General features: G+C 41.8%; 1 pseudogene; it reads right to left on the reverse strand.

Annotated features, from left to right (window-relative positions):
* Positions 1 to 4,793: 4,793 nt before the first annotated feature.
* LOC142907781 (interferon-induced very large GTPase 1-like) lies at positions 4,794 to 10,935 on the reverse strand (annotated as a pseudogene).
* Between the last annotated feature and the right edge of the window lie 205 nt (positions 10,936 to 11,140).

An 11,140-nucleotide genomic window follows, 5' to 3' on the forward strand; every position in this document is an offset into this window, starting at 1 on the left:
GACATTCCTGGCCAAAAATATCGAGATTGCAGCGTGAGCAATGTTTTATGGTGGCCAAAGTGCATAAGTTGTTAAGCGTGCACTTCTAATAGTAACTGTTGCCGCAAGGGGGTTGGTACCACGAGGCAACGACGCTGCATCCTAGCATCCCATCTCATCCAGAGCCCTCACCATTTGATAAATGGCGCTCCCGCTTGATCATTTTGAGCAGATTCAGCTGCTTGCGCAGCGAAGCACTGCAGTGAGTTATATATTTTTGTTGCAATCGGATTCATTCGGTCCTTATCAGCCCGATATCATGATCTATGGGCAATACGTAATTTTCCAGTGTTGCTGCATTTATCGGCGTCGCCTGTCCCGGCGAGTCAGACAGGGTAGGTTTACACCTACTCTTTGATTTTTTTCGGTAAAGTCACGTAGGTAAAAAAAAATCAATAAAATAAACTAAATGAAAACAACTACATAAAATCACGACGTTTAGGAGGCAACGCAAGCTTCCGTCTTCAGGTGGAAACCGTCACAAAATTGCTGTATCAAGTGAAGAGAGCTCTAAGAGACCCGAGATTATATACAGGTTAAGGGGGGGGGGGGAGGAGCCAGGAAAGGCCGTGGGGGGGCTAAGTTAAGCCGCCTTTTGTTATGCTGCATGGGGTTACAGCTATTTTGCTGTGACGATTTCCACCTGAAGAAGGAAGCTTGTGTTGCCTCCGCAACGTCGTGATTTAATTTAGTTTTAATTTATTTTATTTTATTGATTTTTTTTACCTACGTGACTTTACCGAAAAAAAAAACAAAGAGTATGAATCCTTGCAGTCACGAAAGCTTCAAATCTATAATTAGGTTAACACCGTGCCACTTAGCATCACAATGTCGGGTACCCTTCCTGTGTGTGACATCACAAGAAAACTCCTGGACTTTTTCAATCCACTTCACCCTCTGTCCCGAATGTTGATCCATTCTGAAACAATGTGACAAATTTTACTATTGCCAGCAGTTCTCTACAAGTGACGCAATAGCGCTGTGCTGTTCAGCGACGGAAAGCACGTGACTCCCATACGCAATTACTACTTCTGCTTTCCATTGTATTTGTGCCAAGACAGCACCTATACGGACATCACTAGAATCTGTATCGAGGATGAACGGTAGCGAGAAATCCCGATATGTTAGTTGGGGAGCCGTCTTTAACTTGGATTCCTCGTCAAGGGGAAGCTGCCAAAACTCTGATGACAGATTCAATCTTGATTTGAAGCTTTCGTGACTGCAGGAGTCCATACTCTTTGGTTCTTTCGGTAAAGTCATCACGTAGTTAGAAATAAAATAAAATAAATCACGACGTTTCGGGCGCACCATAAGCGTCCGTCATAATGTGGGACATCCATAGCAAGAAAAAAATGCTGAAGTGGGCGAGAGAGCAACCTAACATCTGTCTGATGACAGATCTTAGGTTGTAATATATTTTGCTCCCGCAAATGCATCTAATAAATCATCAATACGCCGCAAGGAAAACGCAAAATCCCATGGACCCATCTTGCTGTTTGACCAGTACCACTGGTGCTCCCCAAAGGCTGGTCGATGGAGGAATTATTTCTGCTCTCAACATCTCGTCGGTTGCTTTAAAGATCTGCTCTTTTATGACAGTCCCACTATATGAATTCTGTCTCACGTGTTGAGCATTCCCCATTTCAATGCAGTGCTGCATTAAATCCGTGCAGCCCAAATCATACTGGCCCTTACTGAAAATGTTGATCTCTTTGACTTTGAGTCAATTCAAGGTTCCGTTGAACGATTTCCTCCACCCAGGCAGATCCTACACCATTCTTCGCTTCCTGTATCCCTGCTACTACTACATCTTACTGAATCTCACTCGCTTGAGAAATCTGCACACTTGGACGTATCTTAAACTTGCATAAATAGCCAATGCTTTTGTCTTAACATGGATCTGCCGCTGATATCGAATGTCGACTGATTGTTGATCCCAATGGTGACACTAATTGATGCGTCCGCACGTGAGGTGATTAATGGCGATCGATATTACAAGGGAACCAACACCTGTGCTAGTGGCAGAATCGTTATTGACTCTCTCACCAGGGCATGTACTCTGCTATCAGGCCACAAAGAATATATTTTCCGGACGGTGTTTCTTCAAAACATTTTTTTTAATTCGTGCGTTCTTATATGCGTGTATTTGTTATTTTAATGATGAGTTGTCTGTATTCTCTGGTTGTCTGGATGCAAAGTGGGCAATCTTTTTGCCGAATCCTGGACAGATGAATCAACACTTAAGACATGCCGTGAAATGAGCTCCATTGCTTGACTGAAATGGGCATTGTCAAGATGAGTGCCAATTTCTGAACTAGGTAGCTGGCTCAGGTTTCGATCTTGTTGACAAGGTCCCGTTCTTTTAGCAGGGCTGGTCGCCTTGTAAGTGATTCGTTATTGCGAGTTCACACCAATTCTGCTACAGGCCCCGAATAAAATTGTTTAATGCTCAGTTTAAATTGACACCTCTAAACGAGCGTTCATTCAAGCTCTGTCGTCGCGACAGTTTTGTTCTTTCACCTGAAGAAGGCTATTTGTGTTGTGGCCGAAACGTCGTGATAATTTTATTGTCTTATTTTATTGTATTATTTTATTCTCATTCTACGTGACTTTACCGAAAAAACCAAAGAAGACGTGTAAAATATTTTGGGGATAGTCCGCACCTCCATATACCCCGCAGGGTCTTGTTTTGTTTGTAAAAAGTGGTATACCCCGCGGGTTATATGCGGGGAACATACGGTAAAGATCAGCTGACACGACTCAACAAACCCTTTCAAATTGAATATTTAGGAAAGACTCCGCAATGTTCGTTGCTAATTCTTCGTTAACTGCACCTGCTGCCACTGCTGCTGTTTCCTCCTAAAGCGTGGAGGCCGTGAGCTGCTGCTCTATTTGCAGTGCAACCTCGCATTGTGACGTCGTCATTACAGACGTGGGCGCCTTTTTCACCGCCCTGAATGGGTCTCAAACGGCGTGGCAAAAATGCGAAGCTCATCGCGATGAATGAAGGAAGATCTCTCACTCTGACACCTTCACGGCTGCCCGAGACCTCCCAAAGGCACACGTCAGACTGTGTTGTGGCGGTTTCTAATTTTAAAAAAACTTAAAATTGTATCTTCATGAGGCAATTCACGGTGAAGACCCATTATATTTTAATTGTTTTTAACACTACAAAACAATGTATTAAAAAAAAGTACTTTTTGAAAAAAAAATCTCATATCCAGCTGCTTGGGAGGCTGGCGCCCCACCGCCCCCTAGTGGACGAACCGCGCCTGCATGCAACTCAGTGGGCAAATCTCATAGAGTTACAGAACTCCTCTTCCCCACACACGAGGGGGTGGGTAGCCAGCACCACGTCCGGTCTCCCCAGTGATGTTGTTTACACAACACACCATGTACCCATTTGAGGCTTTGTCGACCTAGGGGAGGCCCAGGACTGATTCATATAACAGTCGCTGTGTTGGCCATGAACAGGAATCGAACTCAGGTTGCTGGGTTTATAGCACAGCGTGCTCACCGCTACACTACCACTCCCCTACTATTCTTACTCTCCACCGACTGATCACTGTCCCCTGTTTTGCAATGCTCTTAGCGAGGGCTTACTGAGACTGTCACAACTCGTGATGGGTGCTGTGACCAGAACTATGCCTTGGCCACCTTGGTTTCGTTGACGCTGATGTTTTCACTCCATACCAGGTACTAAGTTATGAATGAATACCACCCTACAGGAGGGCCAGGGTAAGTTAGGGTATCACTCGAGTAGCACTGTACAAACCACTGCGCTACCGCTCTCCTCCACATACACACACTCTCGCACATATGAGACATACATTTTTATTGTCATAGTACTCAAGTTTATTCATATAAGATATATGTCAAGGTACCGTGTGATTGAACAGACAACTCCAGAATCACAATTACCCAAGTTACATAGACCTACAAAAACCCAGAGACGAAATACACCACTGTATTCCAAGATTAATTAAATCATTAGCAACATGATGAATACATACCAGAAGCGTGTTATCATTAATTCAAATTAAATCATACGTCTGAACACTACGTTAAATCATTAAAAAGCATTACAATTCAAGCAAACTAGTCAAGACAGTCGAGTGATTATACAAAATTCCAATTCACCACGCTTACATAATGTGTGTAATCACCGCAGGACAAACCTCAAGTTATTGTCCTTTGAGGTCCAGCACTGACAAAAACGAATCGGGTTGCCGTGATGTAATGTTTCACGATTGCAATGCAAGACACGGTTTTTCAGATTTGCCGATAGCAATCACAATCTCGCACAGTAACAGGGCCATGTTCAGGGAAACTCATTTAGATTGTTTTCAATCGGAGTGGCAACATCTTCTCACTCTAACGAGAGCAGGGTAATAATTATATCCAATCATTGCCTCATATCTATTTTACAGCCTTAAGCCAGCAGCGTAAACTCTACATTCCAATGGCGGAAGCTTGTAACTAAATGTGACAAAGTAGTACTAATTTTATGCAAACTGGATAAGAAAGAAGATGGGTCGGGTGCTTGACTGGTAACACAAGTCCTTTTAAAATATATAATCATGTTTAATACAAGGCAGTTTGTATTAAGACTGCGTCTAAAGGCAATCACATCTCAAGATGCTGTCCAACACAATGGTACATGTGCATCATGAGGAGAACGGAAGGAGTGAGTATTTACTCGCCAATTCCACTCTGCTATGTAAAGCACACAAAGATAATTGTATCATCTGACTAAACAAAAAGGATCCATAATGTGACATGGTATGCATGGATACGCACTGACTGCTTCACATGGAAAAAAAGCATTTGGTGCTTATGAACGAGACAAGTAGCAATGTGAACCTTAAGATTTTGACACGAACAAGTTACACATCACAAATGTTTACAATATCATGTTTTCAGAATTGCTAAAATACGTAATGCACTACAAGAAAGTTATTTTCACAGTGCAGATTCGTGTGTTTAAACTTCACATCTTTTAAAACTACGCTTATATAGGTTGAACATATCTCAGACAATGAGCAGGTTGAGCCTGGATAGCGCTTAAATTATAATCAACAACGATGTATGACATACGTGGCTGTATTGTGATCAGCAGTGGGCAATCCGTTCACATAACATATTCAACCAACTAAGTAATTTACGTTATTTCCTCAAGCAAAGGATGCCGTTTATGCCAATTCCAAATGACTATGAAACACCAGAAGTCCGAGCTACTCAGTGAAATTACCAAGCACTTTCTTCCAAGTTGGGAGAAGTGGTTTTCTTTACAAGCACGAAGCAGCCCAAGATTTTAAGTCCCATTCCGCTGTTGACTAAACTCAGTATTCATCAACGTCATCCCGACCCACTAACTGAAAATATCTATGACATAGCATTGGCCAAATGATGTCAACCAATGATAACGTTGTAATTGAGTCTTGCGCCAATGTTAATTACGATATCAATCAGAGAACACACAAAGCTACACCATTCCCAAATGATAGTGAAATATAAAATAAAGGATACGTTTGTTTAATGATCAAGATCTAATGGGCTACTGTAAATAAAATGCATTTATAGCACGAAGAAGGCGAATGACAAACTGACGTCGCATTGAGCAATTGTTCCCATTTAGTAACTTGCTAATTGTGTTGAAACTATTTCTTCCATAAGCCTGCAATCGCCTCATCCTTTGTAATTTTTGTCCAGCCCTCTGGAATGGTGCCACGGCCTGTAAATTGTAGTTTGTAAAGCCTCTCTAGGTCTGACTTAAATCTGCAGACAAACCATTTCCAATATGGTTGAACGGTTAAGTCCGGCGTGATGTTCCAACTTGCATATTTTGGCCCTGCTGTACGATAATCCTTATATGGTATTTCATTGTCTTCTGAAAGCATTAACCACCAGTCACTTGCAACTAAACTTGTACAAATATCAATGGAAAAAGTATCTGTTTTACACCATTTCCCCCCTGTCACTGCCTCTGGCCGATGAATCGGAATGCGGTGGTTTTCGTCATGACCGGGTATTGTGTTTGTGCAGATGGCTTTACAGAATGGGCACTGCACCCAGCACCCACTCATCTGTTCACGTAGCATGTCTTGAGGTTTGTTCCTTACGTCTTCTATATCCCTTATGGATGCTGTAGAATATTCTTTTTTCAACTCTGCCACCATGGTTTCCAATTTTGTGGCTAGTTCATATCTAAAGCAGGGAATGTCATGTATGTCTTTGTAGTCAGCTCTAATCAAACTGTGCCTTGGGAAATGGATGTTGTCACCAAGCTGTTTACAAAATTCATCCAGCCACGATGATCCATCGCCTTTGTTTGACTGGACGGCTGTGATTGAATTCGTAATTGCAGTGGAAACTTTTCCCGTGTAAAACTCAAGACAGGACTCAAATATTTCTCGAATTTTAATATTTTCTTTTGCTGAGCAATATTCCTCAACACCTTCTGTAATGTATTTTTCAAAATATTGTTTTGGTTTCTGAATGTATTCCTTAAATTCCACGAATTGTTCCTTCTCTGCTAAATGTATCAAAATGTAGTTTTCTAAATTTGATCGATTCCCATTAAATGCCGGACAATCGGACTTCATTTTGTCTACAATTTCAAGGCTGGCTTTGTCACAGACTGCCTGGTGCATGGCTGTTTTAAGTTTTCTAGACAAAATTTCAGCAAATATAGTAATGTTTGCATCTCCGTTACATCGAATCTTAAAGCTGTTGAAGTACTCTTCTTTCTTGCTGCTGAAATATATTAGAAGATCGTTTGCCCTCTGAAAATCATCATCTATTTTCTGAAACCTCACTTCAGCATTTGCCAATATGTGTATTGCTAAATCTAGCATATACATATTTGTGACCTTTAGTCTTGCATGTTGTTTGGAACTTGAATCTACAGCTGCCAGCATAGATTTTATTACGTTATGCAGATCGGTTTGATTGTAACCAAGCTTTCGTTTCTCAAGAGATTTAATAACCTCGCCGGCTACATAGCGTGCATCCTCTGTAATTTTTTGGACGATGGCAGTTTCCTGTAAAATAGTGGAAGAGAAAAATGGATTAACCTGATTCCAGACGCCTTTTCGTTTAACCACAATATGTTCTCCATGACAAAACAAAAATGATTTATTTTCAGACATTTTTATCAATTTTGTGGATAATTTGTCTTCACTTTTAAAATGTGCATAAAGCGTATTTTCTGCTTGCATTCTAAAAGTTATTTTTCCAGGTGGGGTAACGCTTTTTTTCACTTCATTTTTCCATTCTTCCCACATTGTCTCAAAATTGTTTTCCAATTGGTCATCTTTCACTCCAGAGGTTTTCAGTTTCGAAGCCAAATCCTTGCTCTTTTTTAAAAGCTGATCCTCAAAGCTGGATCTATATTCATCCAGACAGTTCCATACACTCTTTTGATTCCTCAAAACAGTAATTTTTTTGTAACTATCAGTCACAAGCTCGTCCTTAATTGTTTCAAATTTCACGATGAAGTTAGTTTTCCATTGACTCAACAATTCAGCAGCATGTAGTCGATTAAAATATGTTTCAATGTCTTTTCTGATCTCGTATTTTGGAGAAAGGGTTTGCTCAATGTTTGACCTAGTCAAACTAGACAATACGTCTGTCCTGTTATTAATAATATTATACATCTTATTCTCTTCTTTAATAAGATGACTCCTAAGGCTCCAAGTACATTTCCCATACATGTCTTCAAGTTTGCTGTAAGCTGCACTCTCGTGGGAGTTATTGAAGCTAAACACAAAGTCTTCTGAAAGCAATGCATTCCACAAATCTCGGATACGATTTTTCAATTCTGATATTTTTAAAACGTGACTTTTTGTCTTGATGATGCTATCTTTAAGTTTTTTAACATGTTGGAAGTAGCTTTGATTTGACGGAGCCATTGGAGGATCGTCTTCCCAAAAGTGAGAAAAGAAATGGATCTGAGAGTGCACGTCGAACCGAATCACCTCGTCAAATGAAACAGCTTTGTACTGCTCCTGTTCTGCAGCCGTGCGAGTCATCTCGTCTAACATATCCTGGAAGAGTCTCCTTCCATCCATGACATTTTCTTTTAAAGTCACATCCCCGACATTTTGATGGACAAACACACAGCTTGGTGACAATTTCACCTGCTTCATTTTCAGAAATGCCTGCACTGCGATCTGTATAATGTTGTGCATCTCAGAGGGATTCTCTCCAAAAGTATTGATCACGGTCATGTTTGCAAGGCCGATCACAAATGTAGCCAGTTCATTGTCAAGAGTGGGTGTCGCATTTGATAGCTCTGGGGCACAGAGCCCTTCTGTGTCGACTATCAACACAAAGTCATATCCCAGCTCTTTGCTGAACTCTTCGTCCACCTTCACCAACTGCATGTGGACCCCTCGGGTGCATCTCCCAGCACCCACAGGGAACTGTAGACCGAACATTGCATTCAGCAGCGTGGACTTGCCACTGCTCTGTATGCCCAGTATGGAGAGGACAAATAGTTTTTTGTTCCCAATTTTTTCAATAACTTCGTCCAAAACTGAGCAAATCCAAGTGAGGGGGACATGTGAGGCATCACCGTCCATGAGTTCAAGAGGGATCCCAGAGAGCATCAAATCTGCTGCGATGCCTGGCAAAGCAGCCGAGGGCTTGTCAGCTGTGCGCGGTGTCTGTGACGCTTCATAGATCTGCCCAACTTCCCTGAAAAGGTGATGGATTCCAAAAGAGGATGCCTCATGTTTTTCTGATATTCGTTCCAGCTCTGCTTGTTGTATAGACAGTAACCTACTGCCAATAACTGTTCTCCTGGACTCAAGTATTCCTTTCGGAACCTGGTGATACTCCTGATGAAGTTGTGATATGCTACCTGCAGACAGGTTATCTAAATAGATTTGTAGCCAATGCAGTGAGTATTGTTTTACTGAGTCTGCATGATGCCCCATATTTTCAATGAACGATCTCATTAATTTATTGAGAGGAGATGCTTTGTGAAGCTGGGCTTCCCGTATTGATTGTTTTTCAATTGCAATGTTGTCCCTGTACTCTTCCACGCTTTGGTCCCCCTCTACTCTCAAGCGAGCGAATTCTTTGTCTTTCTTGCACCACTCGTGCCACAATTTACCTTGAAGAGGCAGAAAAGTCTCCTTCATGGAAGACAATGGCTTGTCCTTCAGAAGACTCAATAAGACGCCTGCCATAGACTTGCCTTGTTTACATTGTTCATCATCTTCATCAACACTGAAGCCGCACTGTCTAGCGATGGCTGAGCAATCATTAATTGTAACCTTTTTTTTTGAATTGGCCAACATATATTTGAGGGTTGACTTCAATTCATCCATTAGTTCAGCCTCATTTCTATTCTTGACACCAATTTTTACCTTTGTTTGATAATGTCCACCCAAGATTCGTTCTTTGTCAGCCCAAAGGCAAAGTAAAGGCTTTGGAGAATTTAGACAATCTACCAAAATGCTTTTAGCTTCATCATTGTTATCATAATCTGACATTAATATCACGTTGACAGTGGATATCTCGAGGAGAAACTGCACCTGCTTTTTGTGCTCTCTCGCATCTCCATGGAGATTTGTGAACGCTATGCAGTCATTAAAGACGTCATCATCCCTCCCACCTGGACAGTACCAGGCGATCTCTGTGACTCCTTCCATTAGGAGACCATTCTTGCTGCTGCCTCTGCAGTGTCTATGAAAGAAAACTTCATTCTTTTGCTTTCCAAGCAGAGAGTTCAGCATCTGAGATTTCGATGCGGGTGATTCACCAAACCTAATGAATGACACTAGAGGAGTGTCAGCGTTAACAATCGCACAGAGGTTGGTTTGCTGTATCTCAGTAGATGCAGCACGGGATTTCCAGCTCTTTTAAATCTGTCGAAATGCCCATAGAGGGAATTCTATTTCTGAGCTACAAGGATTTGGAACTAAAAGCGGCAGTGCAAACTGGCAAAACGAGAGTTTGGTGTAAATGTACTGCCTCACAAAATTGTCTCCACAATGAAAAATTGCCATTTGCAAATCCATTGGGTGAACATGGCTTCGAGTTTCTGTCGTAGACCAATCTTGACTACTCACAATACCATCATGGTTAAAAAACTTTTCATAATTAGAGTTTTCATTCTGCATGGTTTCATTGTTTTCATTTTCACCCAGAACACTAACATACCGTGCTTCGGAGTCAAACATCATCAGTTTCTGCAAATAATGAAGAACAAGTTCTTCCTCTGTGATTGGGGCTTCTTTAAGTATTTCTGACTTAACAACACACATATGCTTTGTGTGCATTTTTTTCGGGTAGTATTCTTGAAGCCCCAGTATTTTACACAGATTCATAAACGTTTTCATCCCCTCTGTTTCACTCTCAACCTTCGATGTCTGCGAAGGAGCCAATGTGATAGTCAGTGTCCCAGCAACAAGAGATTTCAAAGTTTCCTCGAGTCGGTTCCAGTCAATGGGGCCTCCATCATAGACCAGCACCACGTTTGATACTTCGGTGCAGATGTTTGCATCCAAATAGGATTTCATGAACGTCAGATGTTCCTCTTTTTCCAGGGGGGTCCGTGAATTAGACTGTACTCCTGTAGTCAAACCGTTCAAGAGGACGTAAGCCTGAGCCTTGAGAGCACTTTGAGATTTGAGAGCTGAGTACTCGCTGTGTGCCGCGTCCACTTGGTGCTGAAGGCAGTTAACGTCTTCATAGTCGAGGAGGCGATCGAACGATCTCTCCTTTGTACGGAACCCTGAAGCAGCAGCACATGAAATGAACAGGAGCTCCTCCTCCATCCGCTCCATTTCTCGGAAGCACCGGCAAAGGGAATTGAGGGAAAATGTGATTTCATTGGTTCCCTTCACCTTTGCTTCATTCAGTGCAGTTTCAAAAGAAGTCGGTGCATCCATCACTTCTTTTAATTGTTTCTTTGTTTCTGTAAATGTCTTGCCAAGGGCATTTAACTCAGCATCAAGAACCCTGACTGTATCAGACCCATACACCCACTGCGTTATCGAGGAGCGCTTGGGGAAGTTCTCCACTGCATAGATGTTGGGTTCCAATAGGTACCGCATTTTTATTTTTATCCAATCGGTTTCGTCACAAG

The sequence above is a fragment of the Petromyzon marinus genome, chromosome 83 (assembly GCF_048934315.1).
Source record: "Petromyzon marinus isolate PM22_M1 ecotype Great Lakes invasive population chromosome 83, UKy_Petmar_22M1.pri1.0, whole genome shotgun sequence".
In the NCBI taxonomy this organism is placed as follows: Eukaryota; Metazoa; Chordata; class Hyperoartia; order Petromyzontiformes; family Petromyzontidae; genus Petromyzon; species Petromyzon marinus.